Below are 19215 nucleotides of genomic sequence, written 5' to 3'. Positions count from 1 at the left end.
GCTAGGTGGTGTAGCAGGCAAGGGGAGAGATTCAGGGGAGGGGGGGATAGGAGCACGGGAAGTAGACAAAGAGAGAAAGAGTACAAAATGGGAATAAACAGCATCAGTTTAGGGAACAGACTGTTTTCTTTCTGTGGCCATGAGTTTGCCCCATCTGAAGGTAAAAACCTAGCACAGGCCATTCCAGAATCTTTGCCATTCAGGAAAAGAAGCGCACAGTTTGTAATTCTTCTATTTCTAGAGGTGGTAGAAGTAGCCCAAAATGGGTGTTAGCCACCGGGAAATTCAAAATGGGTGCCTATGCTCTATAAGCATCTAAGATCTGTGTAAAATTATTGAAATGTATGCTGTATGAGCCTCTAAGATCCATGGAAACTTATTGAGAGGTATGCTGTATGAGCCTCTGAGACCTGTTTAAACTTATTGAGAGATATGCTGTCTAAGCCTCTAAGATCTCTGTAAACTGACTGAGAGATATTCTGTATTTGCCTCCAATATCTGTGTGAACTGATTGAGAGATATGCTGTCTAAGCCTCTAAGATCTCTGTAAACTGACTGAGAGATATTCTGTATTTGCCTCCAATATCTGTGTGAACTGATTGAGAGATATGCTGTATAAGCCTCTAAGATCTTTGTAAACTGACTGAAAAATATGCTGTGTGAGCCTCCAAGACCTAGGTATGGCAATGGTGAACTCTTCTCTATGAGCCTCTAAGATCTGTGTAACCTGAGTGAACCATCTCCTTTGTGAGTCTCTAAGATCTGTAAAATGTGAGGTTGAACTCCTCTCTATGAGTCTCTAACATATGTATAAAGTGAGGAATAACTCTTCTCTATTAGTATCTTAGATCTGTATCAAGTCAGGATAAACGTGTCTGCATGATGAGCCTCTTACATATTTATAAAGAGAGGTGAACTCATCTGCATGAGCCTCTAACATCTGTACAAAGTGAGGATGAACTCTTTTCTATGAACGTCTAACATCTGCATAAACTAAGTCTTGGCGGAGTTCCCAGAGTTTTGCTCTGAGGAACTCCGCGAAGTGCCAGAAAAACTCCGCTGAGTTCCGCAGAGTCGACCAGAGGCAAAGTCTGTTAAAGCGTACTGCTAGCACTGATTTTTTGTGCCGGGAGTTTGTTCTGCTCTTTAAAATCAGCACTAATGGCACCACGCTTAGGGCTAGAGGACGCTGCTGTTTTCTGCTGACTCAAGTAGACATTCTACTCAAGCGGCAGCTTCCTCAACACGAATAGCAGATTTCTCAATGTGAGCGGTCGCGACCTACCATGACCGCCCACGATGATAAATCTCACCGGGAGGAGGTCTAGAGCGTGATTGTTTACTCCCGAGTGCTCACTGACTTAGCGGTGGTGGGCTGCTCGAGAGAAAAAACTCTGCAAAGTGTCCCTTTGTGGAGTTTTTTGGAACTCCGCACTCTGTGCGGATTGGGAAAGACTCTGCAAACTCTGCCGGCGGAGAGGAACTCTTCACCCACGCCTCGTATAAACTGAGGGTGAACTCTACTCTATGAGCCTCAAACGTCTGTATGAAGTGAAGATGAACGCTGCTCTATGAGCCCCAAACATCCTTATAAAGTGAGGATGAACTCTTATCTAAGACTCTCCAACATCTGTATGAATTGTGAATGAACTCACCTGCACTAGAAACTGTATAAAGTGAGATGAACTTGTCTGCATGAGCCTCTAACATCTAAATAAAGTGAGAATAGACTCTTCTCTATGTGCCACTAACATTGCATAAAGTGAGAATGTGCTCTTCTCTATGAGCCTCTAACATCTGAATAACATGAGGATGAACACTTCTCTATGAGCCTCTAAGATCTGTATAAAGTGTGAATGTGCTCCTCTCTATGGGTCTCTAACATCTTTTTAAAGTAAGGATGAACTATTCTCTATGGGCCTGTGACACCTGTATAAACTGAGGATTAACTCTTCTCAATGAGCCACTAACATTCTATAAAGTGAGATTGTGCTCCTGTCTGTGAGCCTCTAAAATCTTTATAAAGTGAGGATGAACACTTCTCTATGAGCCTCTAACATCTGTATAACGAGAGGATGAACTCTTCTCAGTAAGCCTCAAAGATCTGTATAAAGTGAGGATAAACTTGTCTGTATGAGCCTCTAACATCTGTATAAAGTAAGGATGAACTCTTCTCCATGAGCCTGTGACATCTGTATAAACTGAGTATGAACTCTTCTCTATGAGCCACTAAAATTCTATAAAGTGAGATTGTGCTCCTCTCTATGAGCCTCTAACATCTGCATAACCTGAGGATGAACTCTTGTCTGTGAGCCCCTAACATGTTTATAAATTGATCTTGAACACTTCTCTCTGAGCCTCTAACATCTGTATAATGTTAGGATGAACTCTTCTCTGTGAGCCTCAAAGATCTGTATAAAGTGAGGATAAACTTGTCTGCATGAGCTTCTAATATCTGTTTAAAGTGAGTGCGGCCTTGTCTGCACAAGCCACTAAAATCTGAATAAAAGGAGGATGAATGCTTCTCTATGACCCTATGACATCTGTATAAATTTAGGATAGACTCTTCACTATGAGCCACAAACGTTGTATAAAGTGTGAATATTCTCTTCTTTATGAGCCTCTAACATCTGTATAAAGTGAGCATGAACACTTCTATCTAAGCATCACTGTAGAATGTAAGGATGAACTCTTCTCTGTGAACCTCTAGGATCAGTATAAAGTGAGGATAAACCTGTCTGCATGAGCTTCTAAGATCTGTATAAAGTGAGTATGAACTCTTCTCTAAGCACCTTTGACATCTGTAGAACATGAGGATAGACTCGTCTCTATGAGCCACTAACATTTGTATAAAGTAAGAATATGCTCTTCTCTATGGGGTCTCTAACATCTGGATTCAATGAGGGTGAACTCTTCTCAATCAGCCTATGACATCTGTAAAAAGTGAGGATAGACTCTTCTCTATGATTCACTAACATTGTATAAAGTGAGAATGAACTCTTCTCTGTGAGCCTCTAAGAGCTGTATGAAGTGAGGGTGACCTTGTCTTTATGAACCTCTAACATCTGAATAAAGTGAGGATGAACTCTTTTCTATGCACCTTTGACATCTGTATAAAGTGAGGTTAAAATCTTATCTATGAGCCAAAACATTGTATAAAGTGCAAATATGCTCTTCTATATGGGCCTCTAACACCTGTATAAAGTAAGGATAATCTCATCTCAATGGTCCAATAACATCTGTATAAAGTGAGGATAAACTCTTCTCTATGAACCAATAACAGTGTATAAAGCGAGAAATTGCTCCTCTCTATGAGCATCTAACATTTGTATAACATGAGGATGAACTCTTCTCTGTGAGCCTTTAAGATCTGCATAAAGTGAGTGTGACCTTGTCTGCATGAGCTTCTAACATCTGTATAAAGTGAGGATGAACTCTTATCTATGAGCTTTTGACATCTATTTAAAGTGAGGATGAACTCTTCTCTGTGAGCCTCTAACATCTGCAAAGAGTAATTATGCACACTTCTCTATGAGCCTTTAACATCTGTATAAAGTGAGGTAAAACGTGTCTGCATGAACCTCTAACATCTTTATAAAGTGAGGATAAACTTGTCTGCATGCGCCTCTAACATCTGTATAAAGTGAGGATTAACTATTTTCTATGGGCCTCTAACATTGTATAAAGTGAGACTGTGCTCTTCTCTGTGGGCTTCTAACATCTGTATAACGTGAGGATGAACTCTTCTCTATGAGCCTTTGACATCTATATAAAGTGAGTATAAATGTGTCTGCATGAGCCTCTAAGATCTGTATAAAGTGAGGATGAACTCTTTTCTATGCACCTTTGACATCTGTATAAAGTGAGGTTAAAATCGTATCTATGAGCCAAAAAAAATTGTATAATGTGTAAATGTGCTCTTCTATATGGGCCTCTAACACCTGTATAAAGTAAAGATAATCTCATCTCAATAGGCCAATAACATCTGTTTAAAGTGAGGATAAACTCTTCTCTATGAGCCAATAACAGTGTATAAAGCGAGAAATTGCTCCTCTCTATGAGCCTCCAACATCTGTATGCCATGAGGATGAAATCTTCTCAGTGAGCCTTTAAGGTCTGTATAAAGTGAGGGGGGCCTTGTTTTCATAAGCTTCAAACATCTGTATAAAGTGAGGGTGAACTCTTCTCTATGAGTCTCTAACATCTGTATAAAGTGAGGATGAACTCATCTCTATGACTCTCTAACATCTGTATAAATAAGGATAAACCTGTTGGCATGAGCTTCTAACATCTGTTAACGTGAGAATGAACTCTTCTCTGTGAGCCTTTAAAATCTGTATAAAGTGAGGAGAAACGTTTTGATTACAAACTTTTCTATTGCCTTTGATAATGAACAAAAGTGCTCAACATCAACAAAGGTGGGGAGGGAGAGGGAAAGGAACCACAGCATATGGCGAGCAAAGTGCAGTGATAAAGGCCACATTAACCCATCCATGGAGAATAATTGCTACTGCAAAAGCTTCATGCTGTTTTCCAAATGGAATATGCGCTAAAGTTGGTCGGTGGATGACAACTAGTCCCCCCTCCTCTGTGGCTCAAGCAACCGGGTACTATTGTGTGGGGTCAGATCCAGGCCCGGCAGCAGGCAAGGCCAGGACCCGGGTAGAGGGAGGGGTCCCCTCCAGGAGGGGGGTCTCCTGTCTCAGGTGGCGGGATGTGTTTTTTGGCGTAAGAATATCATTAGAGGTTCCCAGATGTCCTTGGGGCAGGAACGCGCTGGCATGAGCTCCCAAAACCTGGATAATTGCTCCTGACAGTAAGTAGCATCCTGCAACCCTGCCTCCATGGTGGGGGCAGGCTGTCTTCCCCAGTGCATTGCAACGCCCGGCGTTTGGCCAAAAGAAGGAGCACAGCAGTGAGTCGACTGTCTGCATGGCGGACATCCTTGACATATCCCAAGACGCCAACCAGTGGTTCTGAAGTGGGGAGTAGCCGCTGATGGTATGAATAGCAGAGAACACACCAACCCAGAAGTCCACCACAAATGGAAATTCCCATGCAAGGTGTAAGAAGGAGGCCTGGGGGCAGTGCAGCAAAGAGGGTGCCCGTCCACCGCCAATCCCATGCGGTGGAGTTGTATCGAGGTTCAGGAGGAAATTAAAGTGTATTAGCCGCAGTCCGTAGTTGTGGGAGAGGGTTTCCATCTGGCCGCAGCAGTAAGACCGTTGGCAAGTCTAGAAGAGGGGAGTGAGTCAGTTCAGGTAAATCAGAGGTTGGAATCAAAAACTATCAACAATATACCTCTGACACCATCAATCGATTTTCCATTCTGCCACAATGGTTTTCTCAATTAACCTTGGGCTACCATTTATTTATGGATTCATTCGTTATTTAACTTCCGTAAAAAAAGAGGTTACCATCACATAACATTTTAGGACATATCACCCCATCGTTTTGAATACATGAAATACTTTAAACAAAAATACATAACACGTAGACAATATTTACATCACTAACATACAAATGACCTAACGCTTTTGAGACAAATATTCATACAAAACAATGTGTTCCTGATTTTGAAGACTCGTTGCTGACATGAGTAAGTCCTACTGGATTATAGTTTTAATTGGGACTTTATTTTCTTCAGTAATCAATGGAAATCACTATATAGGTCCTGGAGAGGTCAGAGAGTTATTGACAAGCTCTAGTTGAGAGCATCCACTGTTCTGCTCGTATGTGCTTTAGTATGGAGCAATGTCATCAGATTTGGTTGCTCTGAACCTCTCTTTATAAAGAGCCAACGCGTTTCGACCTTCAATAAATGGGACCAAGCGAAATATTTCAAACAAAGGTCTTCATCAGGGCGGGGCTTTAAACAGGTAGGACTTTGGATGACAGCGTGAATAAGACATTAACTAAAAAAATAGTTAAAAACTAGATTCTATTTTCCCCTGTGTGTATTTGTATTTATATTGGAATTAGGCTCATGACATACCATCTTTGGCTCACGTGATAGAGTACCGTGAAGCTCCTGTATTCCTTTATGTGGCGTTTAATTCGTAGCGGTATTCATCGGCTCTGTATTGAGGAAGGGAAAGAAGAGGTGGATTGAGTACTATCCACTGTAGCTTCTTCTAGGGAAACAGATTATTTTCTAGCAGACCTATATGATTAGCTCGGTGTTGTCCAGGTTAGCCTAGACTAACAGCCTCTAGTCGTGCCTACACCTCCAATTAATAAAAACCCAGTAGTGTTGTGTCATTCAGCTCCTTGGTAACCCAGATTTACCGGTGCATTTGTGCTTAAAAACGAGGAAGTGGATATAACCGACTACACTGCTTGTATTACAGGTGATGCTTTGCGATCTTTGTACGCTCAGGAATACTATTGTGACCAGCGTGTGAGTTCCCAGTATCTGTTTTTTATATCTCTGAGTCCGTAGCTTTTCTCTCCTCAGAAAAACGCCTCCCGGTCCGCGATCTCGCCTTTCCGTCCGTAGCGTCTGTGATAGGGGATCAGTTTCTATCTCCTAGGCGGTGCAAGCAGCCAGCGTCTGATGGGGTGCTGTGGTTTGCATGAAGGAGTAAAGGCAGGTGACCAGTGTGCGTGGTGAAGAGGGGGTGAGTATGTATTCTAGAGCATGTAAAGTTGGAGGAGGGGCAGGAAAAGTATCATGTATCACGCAGCAGGTGGTATCTCGAGCTCAGTGGGATGCATCATATCTGTGGCCTTAACAGGGGGTAGGAAATGGTCCTCTGGGTACAGATCAGGAAGACTTATGCGGCAGCAACCACATGCCCTTTTCCTAGCTCCCTCGTCTTGTAGGGGTGGCAGAAGGGTACTGCGTTCGATGGGTATGTAAGGCGCGTATTGGCAGGGATGCCCTACACACTGCCTTAGGCCATCCCATGCCCTGTGCACGCAGTCCACCATGTCAATCTCAGTTTGCGGTTGTTTGTATGGTGTGTAGAGTGCTGTGGTCAAGGGGCAGGGCACTGAGTGGTCTGCTTCGATAGCCATTTGCAGTTCAAATTGAGTGGGGTAAAGTGAGGATAAACTTGTCTGCATGAGCCTCTAAGATAAGTATAAAGTGAGGGTGAACTTGTCTGCATGAGCTTTTAACATCTGTATAAATTCAAGATAAACTCTCTGTGAGCCTCTAACACCTGTGTGAAGTGAGGAGGAACTCTTCTCTATGAGCCACTAACATCTGTCTAAAGTGAGGATAAGCTCTTCATTATGAGCCTCTAATATATGTTTAAAGTGAGGATAAGCTTTTCACTATGAGCCTCTAACATCTGTATAAAGTGAGGATTCCCTTGTCTGCATGAGCCTCTGACATCTGTATGAAGTGAGGATAAACTCTTCTCTCTGAGCCTCTAACATCTGTGTAAAGTGAGGATAGACTCTTCTCTATGAGCCACTAAAATTGCATAAAGTGAGAATGAACACTTCCCTGTGAGCCTCTAACATCTGTGTAAAGTGAGGATAAACTCTTCTCTCTGAGCCTCTAACATCTGTCTAAAGTGAGGATAAACTCTTCTCTCTGAGCCTCTAACATCTGTATAACATGAGGATGAACTCTTCCCTGTGAGCCTCTAACATCTGTGTAAAGTGAGGATAAACTGTTCTCTCTGAGCCACTAGCATCTGTGTAAAGTGAGGATAAACTCTTCTCTATGAGCCTCTAGCATCTGTATAAAGTGAGGATAAACTATTCTCTCTGAGCCACTAGCATCTGTATAAAGTGAGGATAAACTCTTCTCTCTGAGCCACTAGCATCTGTATAAAGTGAGGATAAACTCTTCTCTATGAGCCTCTGACATCTGTATAAAGTGAGGATAAACTGACATGAAGACACAAGGCTCGGCTCCATTTTTCGTAGGCTGAGGCTCTATTTTCTGTATTTTTGCAAAATCATCAACATGTCTGCCTTTGAAGCAGATGTCATCTGTACTTGTCTTTCCAAGAACTGTGCAAATGTCAAGTTATTTAGATATAGAGTCCATCACAACACCCGGAGGCTTGTTTACAAGCCCATCGTGCCGCTGGTGCCTCACTCTTTTGACACACTAGAGGCGCAGTGTACCTACAAATATTTACAAGGCCATGTTAAGCCACCCTGCGTGGCTTTTCATGTCCTTGTAAATATGGGCCACCTTCACACATTACTCTGCGTGAAAGTAGCGTTCCATGGGCGTTGCTAAGGGTTTTCGCTCGCAACCTCCATGGTACCTGACACATTTCCAGATTTACAAGGTTTTGTAAACCCAGGGATGCGTCAGATTCCTACGCATCCCCAGGGGAGGTGTAAGGGAAGCGCAACAAATGGAAATCTGCGGCACACCTAGAAAGAGAAAAACCCTCTACAACACAGACACCCTTGAACCCTGGCGCAAGGGTGCCTGCATCGGTGCACGGCAGCCCATTGTGCACCAGCGCAGGGGAAAAGGACAGGAATGCGCTGCATCTTGTAGATTCTGTGCTTCGCTGTCCTCTTCTTTGGACGCACGGCAGCGCAGCAGGAAGGCGTGCTGCGCTGCTGTGCGTCAAACTATTGTAAATGAGGCCCTGATGCGGGATCAGTCTGGAACAGCTGCCTCATTTGTCAATTTCAAGGGCAAACTAAGAGCAATAGCCAAAGCAATGCAGATTGCATGTTCATGCTTTTACCATACATGTTCAAAAGAAGGCATATTAGACCAGCAACATGACTCTTGTGTTTTCTATCAAACATTCCTAAGGTGATGCTGGGACTTCCGTCTTAGATAAGTTACAGTATAAAAGGACTGCCAGTTGACCATTTGTCGGGAGAGGCCCTACGCTCCAGAATATCGTGCAAGATTCTCCCAGAGAAGATTCTGCCTGCCAGAGATGCTGCCGTATCGCACTTACTACTGCATGCTGATGCCAAGTCGGAGCCCGGGAGGAGGTGATGCGGATGCTGAATGTGTGTACGCCTTTCACTTGGAACATGACCCCCTTGACTCCTGACAGTGTTCTGCTGTAAACAAAGTATGCAGTCTGCTCATCCTCCCTAACAACATCTAGCTGCAAGTTGCTCTACTCGCTCTGCTCTCATGGTGTAGTACATAAAAGTAGCTTTTAGGGGGTAGTTTTTTAGATAACATTTAAACCAGGTTTGAAATGTTCACTTTACTCTTGTTGTTCGCAAGGTGTGCTTGTTCTGTTATGATAGTATTCCATGTGGTCGTTTTGGATGTGCTGAGCAACAGGGTGCATCTGTTGAAATAAACATGCTTTTTATTTAAAGCGCCTTTTTCTTAGCACATCTTGTGTTTACGATTGAAGGCAATGAAAAAGTGTGTTTCTGTCTGATCATCACAGTTTCACTGTTTAGGGACTGTTAGCAACCCAAAAGCCTTAAAGCCACTTCAACTATGTATTGGGTAGAGTTCCTCAGAGCTACAAAAACCTGTCTTTCACATTCAAGCTATGCTGCATTGAACTACGTTTACTCGTGTCACACGTGGGTGTGAAAGCAAACATTGGAAAGTTGAGCCAGAGACTCAAGTTATGCAACAGAACTCTTTGCTATGAGCCTCTAACATCTGTATAAAGTGAGCATGAACTTTTATCTATGAGCCTCTAACATCTGTATAAAGTCAGCATGAACTCTTCTCTATGAGCCTCCAACAGCTGGATAAAGTGAGCATGAACTTTTCTCTACATCTGTGTAAACAGACTGAAATATCTACTGTCTGAGCCTCTAAGATGCGGCCCGGTCCCAGATCACATGAGCAGCTCTACGAGGCAAGATGCAGAGCAAGGCCCACTGGACCGCCTGACTCCTGTTACTGATAGTCCGTGAAAAAGATCCATGTGTGAGCACATGCGCCCGTCTCCAGATCATGGATATATGGATATATCATTGATATTGCATCAATGGGCCTGCACAGGATCCCCAAGCAGTCCTTCCCCAAACAGGAGAACCTTGGAACCACTTCTTAAAAGATATAGGTGTAGGACTGTTTATTAGCAATGATTTCACAACACCATAGGAGGAGTGGTCACAACCTTCTCATACCACACCTATTTTGCTATGTAACTTATGTAAATATTTATTTCATAAACTAAGTATTTTGTATTATACATGTTTTATGTTATGTGTATTTATAATGATGCATGTTCTGCCATTGCACTAATTAGGTTTGGTAGCTTCTCTCACTGGTTTGAGGAACCCAGTTTGGTGGAGTTTGTGTGATGTAGTACAAAGTGTGTTGTGAGGATAGTTGATGTTTTGTTGTTGACAATTAAATATGTTCTAAGGTTTCTGCAATGACTGGAGGTCTAGACATGGTCCTTATGTGCTTACTGAGTTATCTGACTTGTGCATCGCCTGACTTATGCCATTAATGAGTTATTTGACATGTGCATCGCCTGTTTCATATGCTTACTCAGTTGCAATGGTCTTGCATCGCCTGCCTCATGTGTTTACTCAGTTGCATGGGTTTTGCATCGCCTGCCTCGTATGCTTACTCAGTTGCATGGGTTTTGCATCGCCTGCCTCGTATGCTTACTCAGTTGCATGGGTTTTGCATCGCCTGCCTCGTGTGCTTACTCAGTTGCATGGGTTTTGCATCGCCTGCCTCGTGCGCTTACTCAGTTACATGGGTTTTGCATCGCCTGCCTCGTGCGCTTACTCAGTTACTTGGGTCTCGCATCGCCTGCCTCATGTGCTTACTCAGTTGCATGGGTTTTGCATCGCCTGCCTCGTGCGCTTACTCAGTTGCATGGGTTTTGCATCGCCTGCCTCGTGTGCTTACTCAGTTACTTGGGTCTCGCATCGCCTGCCTCATGTGCTTACTCAGGTACATGGGTCTTGCATCGCCTGCCTCATGTGCCTACTCAGTTGCATGGGTTTCGCATCGCCTGCCTCGTGTGCTTACTCAGTTGCATGGGTTTTGCATCGCATGCCTCGTGTGCTTACTCCGTTGCATGGGTTTTGCATCGCCTGCCTCATGTGTTTACTCAGTTGCATGGGTTTTGCATCGCCTGCCTCATATGCTTACTCAGTTACATGGGTTTTGCATCGCCTGCCTCGTGTGCTTACTCAGTTACATGGGTTTTGCATCGCCTGCCTCGTGTGCTTACTCAGTTGCATGGGTTTTGCATCGCCTGCCTCGTATGCTTACTCAGTTGCATGGGTTTTGCATCGCCTGCCTCATGTGCTTACTCAGTTACTTGGGTCTTGCATCGCCTGCCTCGTGTGCTTACTCAGTTACTTGGGTCTCGCATCGCCTGCCTCATGTGCTTACTCAGTTACATGGGTTTTGCATCGCCTGCCTCGTGCGCTTACTCAGTTGCATGGGTTTTGCATTGCCTGCCTCGTGTGCTTACTCAGTTGCATGGGTTTTGCATCGTCTGCCTCGTATGCTTACTCAGTTACATGGGTTTTGCATCGCCTGCCTCGTGTGCTTACTCAGTTGCATGGGTTTTGCATTGCCTGCCTCATGTGCTTACTCAGTTGCATGGGTTTTGCATCGCATGCATCGTGTGCTTACTCAGTTACATGGGTTTTGCATCGCATGCCTCGTGTGCTTACTCAGTTACATGGGTTTTGCATCGCCTGCCTCATGTGCTTACTCAGTTACTTGGGTCTTGTATTGTCTGCCTCATGCTCCTACTCGGGTCTTACATAGGCCTGGGCGAAAATTTCATTCAGTTCGCAGAAATTGCGATAATTTGACATTTTTGCGTTCCGCGGAGAGCGCGAAAATGTCAAAATTTCCGCATTCCGCAGCTTGGCGATAATTTATTTCTTGCTCGCACTGTAAAATAATACATTCTCGCGCGCGCGCGATCGCCTTACCTGAATCCCTGCGTTTGCCGACCAGTTTTCTTGATCCGGTCGCGTTCTCCATGAGATGTTGTATTGTTTTTAGTCATTTGCGCTGTCTCGCGACTGTTCGCGCCCGCAGTGACGTCATGCGTCGCGCGATCACGTCTTTCTTCTCGCGATCATGCACCGCGAGACAACTGAAAACAAGATGGCCGCGCCCGCGAGAAACCACATGGGTAAGTTGGCGAGCCGCAACCATGCAGAAAATCTCGCGAACATGCGGGAAAAAAACTTCCGCATCTTCGCGATATTTCCGCGTGTTTGCGATAATTTTTAACATTTTCGCGATAATTTGTGAAAGTGGATTTCGCAAATTCCGCCCACCCCTAGTCTTACATCGCCTGCCTCATGTGCTTAGTCGGTTACATGGGTTTTGCATCGCCTGCCTCATGTGCTTACTCAGTTACTTGGGTCTTGCATCGCCTGCCTCATGTGCTTACTCAGTTACTTGGGTCTTGCATCGCCTGCCTCATATGCTTACTCAGTTACATGGGGTTTGCATCACCTGCCTCATGTGCTTACTCAGTTACATGGGGTTTGCATCACCTGCCTCGTGTGCTTACTCAGGTACATGGGTCTTGCATCGCCTGCCTCGTGTGCTTACTCAGTTACTTGGGTCTTGCATCGCCTGCCTCATGTGCTTACTCAGTTACTTGGGTCTTGCATCACCTGCCTCATATGCTTACTCAGTTACATGGGGATTGCATCACCTGCCTCATGTGCTTACTCAGTTACATGGGTCTTGCATCGCCTGCCTCATGTGCTTACTCAGTTGCATGGGTTTTGCATCGCCTGCCTCATGTGCTTACTCAGTTACTTGGGTCTTGCATCGCCTGCCTCATATGCTTACTCAGTTACATGGGTTTTGCATCGCCTGCCTCATATGCTTACTCAGTTGCATGGGTTTTGCATCGCCTGCCTCATATGCTTACTCAGTTACATGGGCCTTGCATCGCCTGCCTCATGTGCTTACTCGGGTCTTGCATTGCCTGCCTCATGTGCTTATTCAGTTACATGGGTTTTGCATCGCCTGCCTCGTGTGCTTACTCAGTTACATGGGTTTTTTCATCGCCTGCCTCGTGTGCTTACTCAGTTACATGGGTATTGCATCGTCTGCCTCATGTGCTTACTCACTTACTTGGGTCTTGCATCGCCTGCCTCGTGTGCTTACTCAGTTACATGGGTTTTGCATTGCCTGCCTCGTGTGCTTACTCAGTTGCATGGGTCTTGCATCGCCTGCCTCATGTGCTTACTCACTTACTTGGGTCTTGCATCGCCTGCCTCATGTGCTTACTCAGTTACATGGGTTTTGCATCGCCTGCCTCGTGTGCTTACTCAGTTACATGGCATCACCTGCCTCATGTGCTTACTCAGTTACATGGGTCTTGCATCGCCTGCCTCATGTGCTTACTCAGTTACATGGGTCTTGCATCGCCTGCTTCATGTGATTACTAAGTTACTTGGGTCTTGCATCGCCTGCCTCGTGTGCTTACTCAGTTACTTGGGTCTCGCATCGCCTGCCTCGTGTGCTTACTCAGTTGCATGGGTTTTGCATCGCCTGCCTCGTGTGCTTACTCAGTTGCATGGGTTTTGCATTGCCTGCCTCGTGTGCTTACTCAGTTGCATGGGTTTTGCATTGCCTGCCTCATGTGCTTACTCAGTTGCATGGGTTTTGCATCGCATGCCTCGTGTGCTTACTCAGTTACATGGGTTTTGCATCGCATGCCTCGTGTGCTTACTCAGTTACATGGGTTTTGCATCGCCTGCCTCATGTGCTTACTCAGTTACTTGGGTCTTGTATTGTCTGCCTCATGCTCCTACTCGGGTCTTACATAGGCCTGGGCGAAAATTTCATTCAGTTCGCAGAAATTGCGATAATTTGACATTTTTGCGTTCCGCGGAGAGCGCGAAAATGTCAAAATTTCCGCATTCCGCAGCTTGGCGATAATTTATTTCTTGCTCGCACTGTAAAATAATACATTCTCGCGCGCGCGCGATCGCCTTACCTGAATCCCTGCGTTTGCCGACCAGTTTTCTTGATCCGGTCGCGTTCTCCATGAGATGTTGTATTGTTTTTAGTCATTTGCGCTGTCTCGCGACTGTTCGCGCCCGCAGTGACGTCATGCGTCGCGCGATCACGTCTTTCTTCTCGCGATCATGCACCGCGAGACAACTGAAAACAAGATGGCCGCGCCCGCGAGAAACCACATGGGTAAGTTGGCGAGCCGCAACCATGCAGAAAATCTCGCGAACATGCGGGAAAAAAACTTCCGCATCTTCGCGATATTTCCGCATGTTTGCGATAATTTTTAACATTTTCGCGATAATTTGTGAAAGTGGATTTCGCAAATTCCGCCCACCCCTAGTCTTACATCGCCTGCCTCATGTGCTTAGTCGGTTACATGGGTTTTGCATCGCCTGCCTCATGTGCTTACTCAGTTACTTGGGTCTTGCATCGCCTGCCTCATGTGCTTACTCAGTTACTTGGGTCTTGCATCGCCTGCCTCATATGCTTACTCAGTTACATGGTGTGAGAAGTTGGCCTGGTATATGATGCTCACTAGTTAAAGTGATCACCTTGTACCATGCCAAGCAACCCTTATGGTGTGGTTGTAAGTCAACCTTTTCGGACTAGCTGCCCTAGTGGTAGCGTAGGCTAAGCAGTCTTTGAGGCTAAACTCGTGAAGCGTGTTAAGCAAGCTGTTTTACCAATAGTAACCCCCTTTTATACCAATGAAAGGACACCACACAGATATATATTCAAAATATATATGGATTTATTTATCAAAGTAACCCCTAGTCTCTTTATGAGCACAGGAGCACAAATCGTCAAACAAGATTATCACAGAATACACAGAAGTTGCACTTTATATGGATAGGCCCTGGTGGCCACTCAAACCATATACTAAAATAGTGGTATAAGTACCACGAACAGAAAAGGGAAAAGGCCTAGGGCCTCTAGAATCGCTGGGCCTACAAGGAGCTAACGTCAGTTAGTGACCAGGAGGTCCACGGGTGGCGTGTGCAGAGCAAATAGTCACACGCGTGCTCCCATAGGTTTCAATGGGTGCGTAAAAAGTACAAAGTTACTGCAAAGAGGATCTTCCGGATGGACTAGGAACTCAAGATTTGGAACACAGGCACTAGAGATGTAATACTACACTTGGGCACAGGTGTGCCAGCTTTACCTCACCCACAGGAAGCGGGTGCATAGGCCTCGAAGTGCGTCGGGTTGCTTCTATCTGTTCCGTGGAGCTTGAAGACAAAGATGCTGCAGGCGGTCGGTCCGGGAGAGATGCAGTGGATCCAAGAGTGGATCGGAGATGTTGAAGACCTGTAAGCAGAGGGGACAGTGTTCACAGTCACTAGCCAGTGACCAGCGTGGCACCAGGTGGGTACCAGGCGATGTCGGGTGCAAACAGGTGATGAGGGGTAGCTTGTCTCCGCAGCCACGTGGTCCCTGAAGGTCGACGACGTCCAGGAGTCGGCTCACGAGCTGTCCCCCGCAGGCTCTCGCTGTCGGCGGTGTCGGCGACTTGATCGAAGCAAACAAGCCTTGGCAAAAGCAATTGCAGGAGGATTCGGAAATCAGCTGTTGGTTCTGACCAGCAAGGTCAGAGGGATTGCTCCTTTGGAGGGGAGCAAGGGCCAGTCTGGAGCAACCAGACCAGCGGTGTTTGTCGTAGATTTCGTCGCCAAGATGGCCACTAGCCAGCGGGCCAGCAACCGGTTAGGCGCGTCGAGTGGCAAAATGCAGAAGGGCCCCACGCAGATCGTGGAGATGCTGGAGGGCTCACCTTTGGTGCAGATGCTGCTCGAGGGTTGGGTTTCTCAGGACCCAAAGCACAACTTGGAGGGAGCCTCGGTTGTTGCATTGGTCAGCTTGTCGTAGTCGTTCCAAGATGGCTGGCTCCACGTGTCTCGGTGCCTCCACGGGTCTCCTCTTTTCAGGGACTGTGGATCGGGCGGTGAGAGGTCTGGAGGTCCAGGTCTTGTCAGTCTCTGGGCTCGGGCTCCGGCGGGAGGCGGCGGCAAAGCAGACGTTGATTCGCTGGATGGTGCTTGCGTTAGCAAGGTGGTCACTCCCTGACCACAGGGGAGATTTTCTTCAGTCTTCTGTGCAGCAGAATGTCGAAGTTCCCGTCTTCTTCTTAGTTTCAAGTTGATTCCAGGATGTCTGAAGTCTTAGGACACAGCTCCTACCTTTATTCGGATTCTAGGGGCCGGACTACCTGCTAGGTCCCTCCCTATGGGTGGGACCAGGAAGGGGGGTGGTTACACCCCCAATCCTTTGTCCAGCTCGCCCCAGGCCCGGGACTGGTGTGCCCCAGGACCGGTTTGAACTGGCATATGCACCGAGGCTCCTTGTGAGCCACAGGCATGTCTGGTTTCTTTCAAGCCCTACCTGACCAATACACAAAATCCTGTCTGGGGTGGTGCACGCACCTCCCCTGGCAGGAAACCCTTTGTCCACACCTCCCAAGCTGGAAGGACTCCCAGCAGCAGGAGGGCAGACTTGTGTCTGTGGTGGCAGCATCCATTTTGTGGAGCTGAGGCTATGTCTGATTTTACCCGGGTTTCAGGTACTGTACATGTCGTGTCCCTCTAGAAGGGTGGAATGCTAACCCCGTCGCCAGAATTGGCGAGGGGTTAGTATTCCAATTCGTATGACACCTTACTCGACATGTTTTGATAAAGCCAAACCAAAGATAGCATTTAACCGCGAGGTTCATAATGCACTTAAGAGTATATGGTATGACGATATCTGGAAACAGTAGAAGGAAGTTGTTCCGACCACTGCAGACAGGCTCAGCTCATGCCAGAGCACCATCTCACATGGAACCAAGCACTCTGCCTTCAGGATTGTTAAGGCCTGCCATAGGAGTGACTTATAGGTTACCAGGTGTCCCATTTAAGGTTAGGTATAGGTATACTACACCTAAGTAAGAGGTGATTACACCAACTTACCCCAGCTGAGTGATCAGCCAGTTGTGTCAAATCGTTAGGCCAAGCCTGGGGTGGCATAATACATGCTGCAGCCCTTGGCAGGCCTTGGGTACACCAATGCCCTGGGTACCTAGTGTACACTGGTACAGGGGCTGACAGGGTGATCCACTTCCAATTGGTTATGCACCTAGGGTGCATAGTTTTAATTTAGTAGAGAGAACAGCAGGCTGGGGGTCTGATTGGCAGGCCCACAGCCTCAATATGTCAAAAACCAGTGAAGCAAAAAGCAAAAATTTGGGGTGACCATAGGATAGCAGACCCTACTCTCCTACACAACCCCCCCCCAAACGCTGGGACATTAAACTAGCCTTGACCAGTCTCGTCTTCATGTCCTAAGTGGAAGTACCTGGAGAGACCATCTGCATTCCCATGGTCAGTACCTGGCCGGTGCTCCACTGTAAAGTCCATCCCCTGTAGGGAAATGGACCACCTAAGCAGTTTGGGGTTTTCACCCTTCATCTGATTTAGCCACAAGAGGGGCTTATGGTCGGTCTGAATCTTGAAGTGAGTGCCAAACAAGTATGGCCTCAGCTTCTTCAGGGCCCACACCACAGCAAAGGCCTCCTTCTCAATAGCTGACCAATTCTTCTCTCTGGGGGTCAACCTTCTGCTAATAAAAGCAATGGGTTGGTCTTGACCATCTACATTAAGTTGTGACAGCACAGCTCCCACACCCAACTCAGAAGCATCTGTTTGGACAATAAACTCTTTGGAGTAGTCAGGACTTTTCAGGATAGGTGCAGAGCACATGGCCTCCTTCAGGTCATCAAATGCCTTTTGACAGCTTACTGTCCACTGAACCTTTTTGGGCATCTTCTTGGATGTCAGATCATTAAGAGGAGTCACAATGGACCCATAGTTCTTAACAAACTTCCTGTAATACCCAGTCAAGCCCAAGAAAGCTCGAACTTGAGTCTGGGTGGTTGGAGGGGACCAATCCTTGATGGACTGTATCTTACTCTCCAGTGGTTGAACTTGGCCCCCACCTACAAGGTGGCCCAAATACACAACCTTACTCTGCCCTATCTGGCACTTAGTAGCCTTGATAGTGAGGCCTGCCCTTTGCAGAGCCTCAAGAGCCTTCTTCAGGTGGATCAGGTGATCCTCCCAGGTGGAACTAAAGACAGCAATGTCATCCAGATATGCTGCGCAAAAGTCATCCAACCCAGTAAGGACTTGGTTCACCAGCCTTTGGAAGGTGGCAGGTGCATTCTTCAGACCAAAGGGCATCACCACAAACTGATAATGCCCACCTGGGGTTGAGAATGCTGTTTTGGCCTTAGACTCCTCAGCTAATCTGATTTGCCAATAGCCAGCTGTCAAGTCAAATGTGCTCAAAAACTTTGCAGAAGCTAGTTTGTCTATGAGCTCATCTGCCCTTGGAATAGGGTGTGCATCTGTCCTGGTGACAGCATTGAGTCCTCTGTAGTCCACACAGAACCTCATCTCTCTCTTGCCATCTTTGGTGTGAGGTTTGGGGACCAGAACCACTGGGCTAGCCCAGGGGCTCTCTGAGGGTTCAATGACACCTAATTCCAGCATTTTATGTACCTCAGCCTTTATACAGTCCCTGACGTGGTCAGGTTGTCTGTAAAGTTTGTTCTTTACAGGCAGACTGTCACCAGTGTCCACAACATGGGTACACCAGTCAGTTTGACTAGGTATCAAGGAAAACATATGTGAAAATGATTGTAGAACCTGTCTACATTCAGTCTGCTGATGGGCAGTGAGGTTGCCTCCAAGGGTCACTCCTTCAACTGAGCCATCTTCAGGGTTCTGAGACAACAGGTCTGGGAGAGGGTCACTCTCTTCCTCCTGTCCCTCATCTGTAGCCATGAGCAAGCCCATGTCTGCCCTGTCAACATATGCTTTAAGCCTGTAAACATGGAGTACCCTGTGGGGACTCCTGGGAGTTCCTAGGTCCACCAAGTAGGTGACCTCTCCCTTCTTTTCCAGGATTGTATGGGGTCCAGACCATTTGTCTTGGAGTGCTGCTGGGGCCACTGGCTCCAACACCCATACCTTCTGTCCTGGCTGATACTCAACCAAGACAGCCTTTTGGTCATGCCAAGCTTTCTGTAAGGCCTGGCTTGCCTCAAGGTTTTTAGATGCCTTCTCCATATACTCAGCCATCCTGGAGCGGAGACCAAGTACATAGTCCACTATGTCTAGCTTAGGCTTTTTGAGAGGTAACTCCCATCCTTCCTTCACCAAACACAGTGGGCCTCTCACAGGGTGCCCAAACAACAATTCAAAGGGGCTGTAGCCAACTCCTTTTTGTGGGACCTCTCTGTAAGCAAACAGAAGGCAGGGTAGAAGGATATCCCATCTTCGCCTGAGCTTTTC

The sequence above is a fragment of the Triturus cristatus genome, chromosome 2_2, assembly GCF_964204655.1.
Source record: "Triturus cristatus chromosome 2_2, aTriCri1.1, whole genome shotgun sequence".
Lineage (NCBI taxonomy): Eukaryota > Metazoa > Chordata > Amphibia > Caudata > Salamandridae > Triturus > Triturus cristatus.
The sequence above is the reverse complement of the archived record's forward strand: the minus strand, read 5'-3'. Positions refer to the sequence as shown.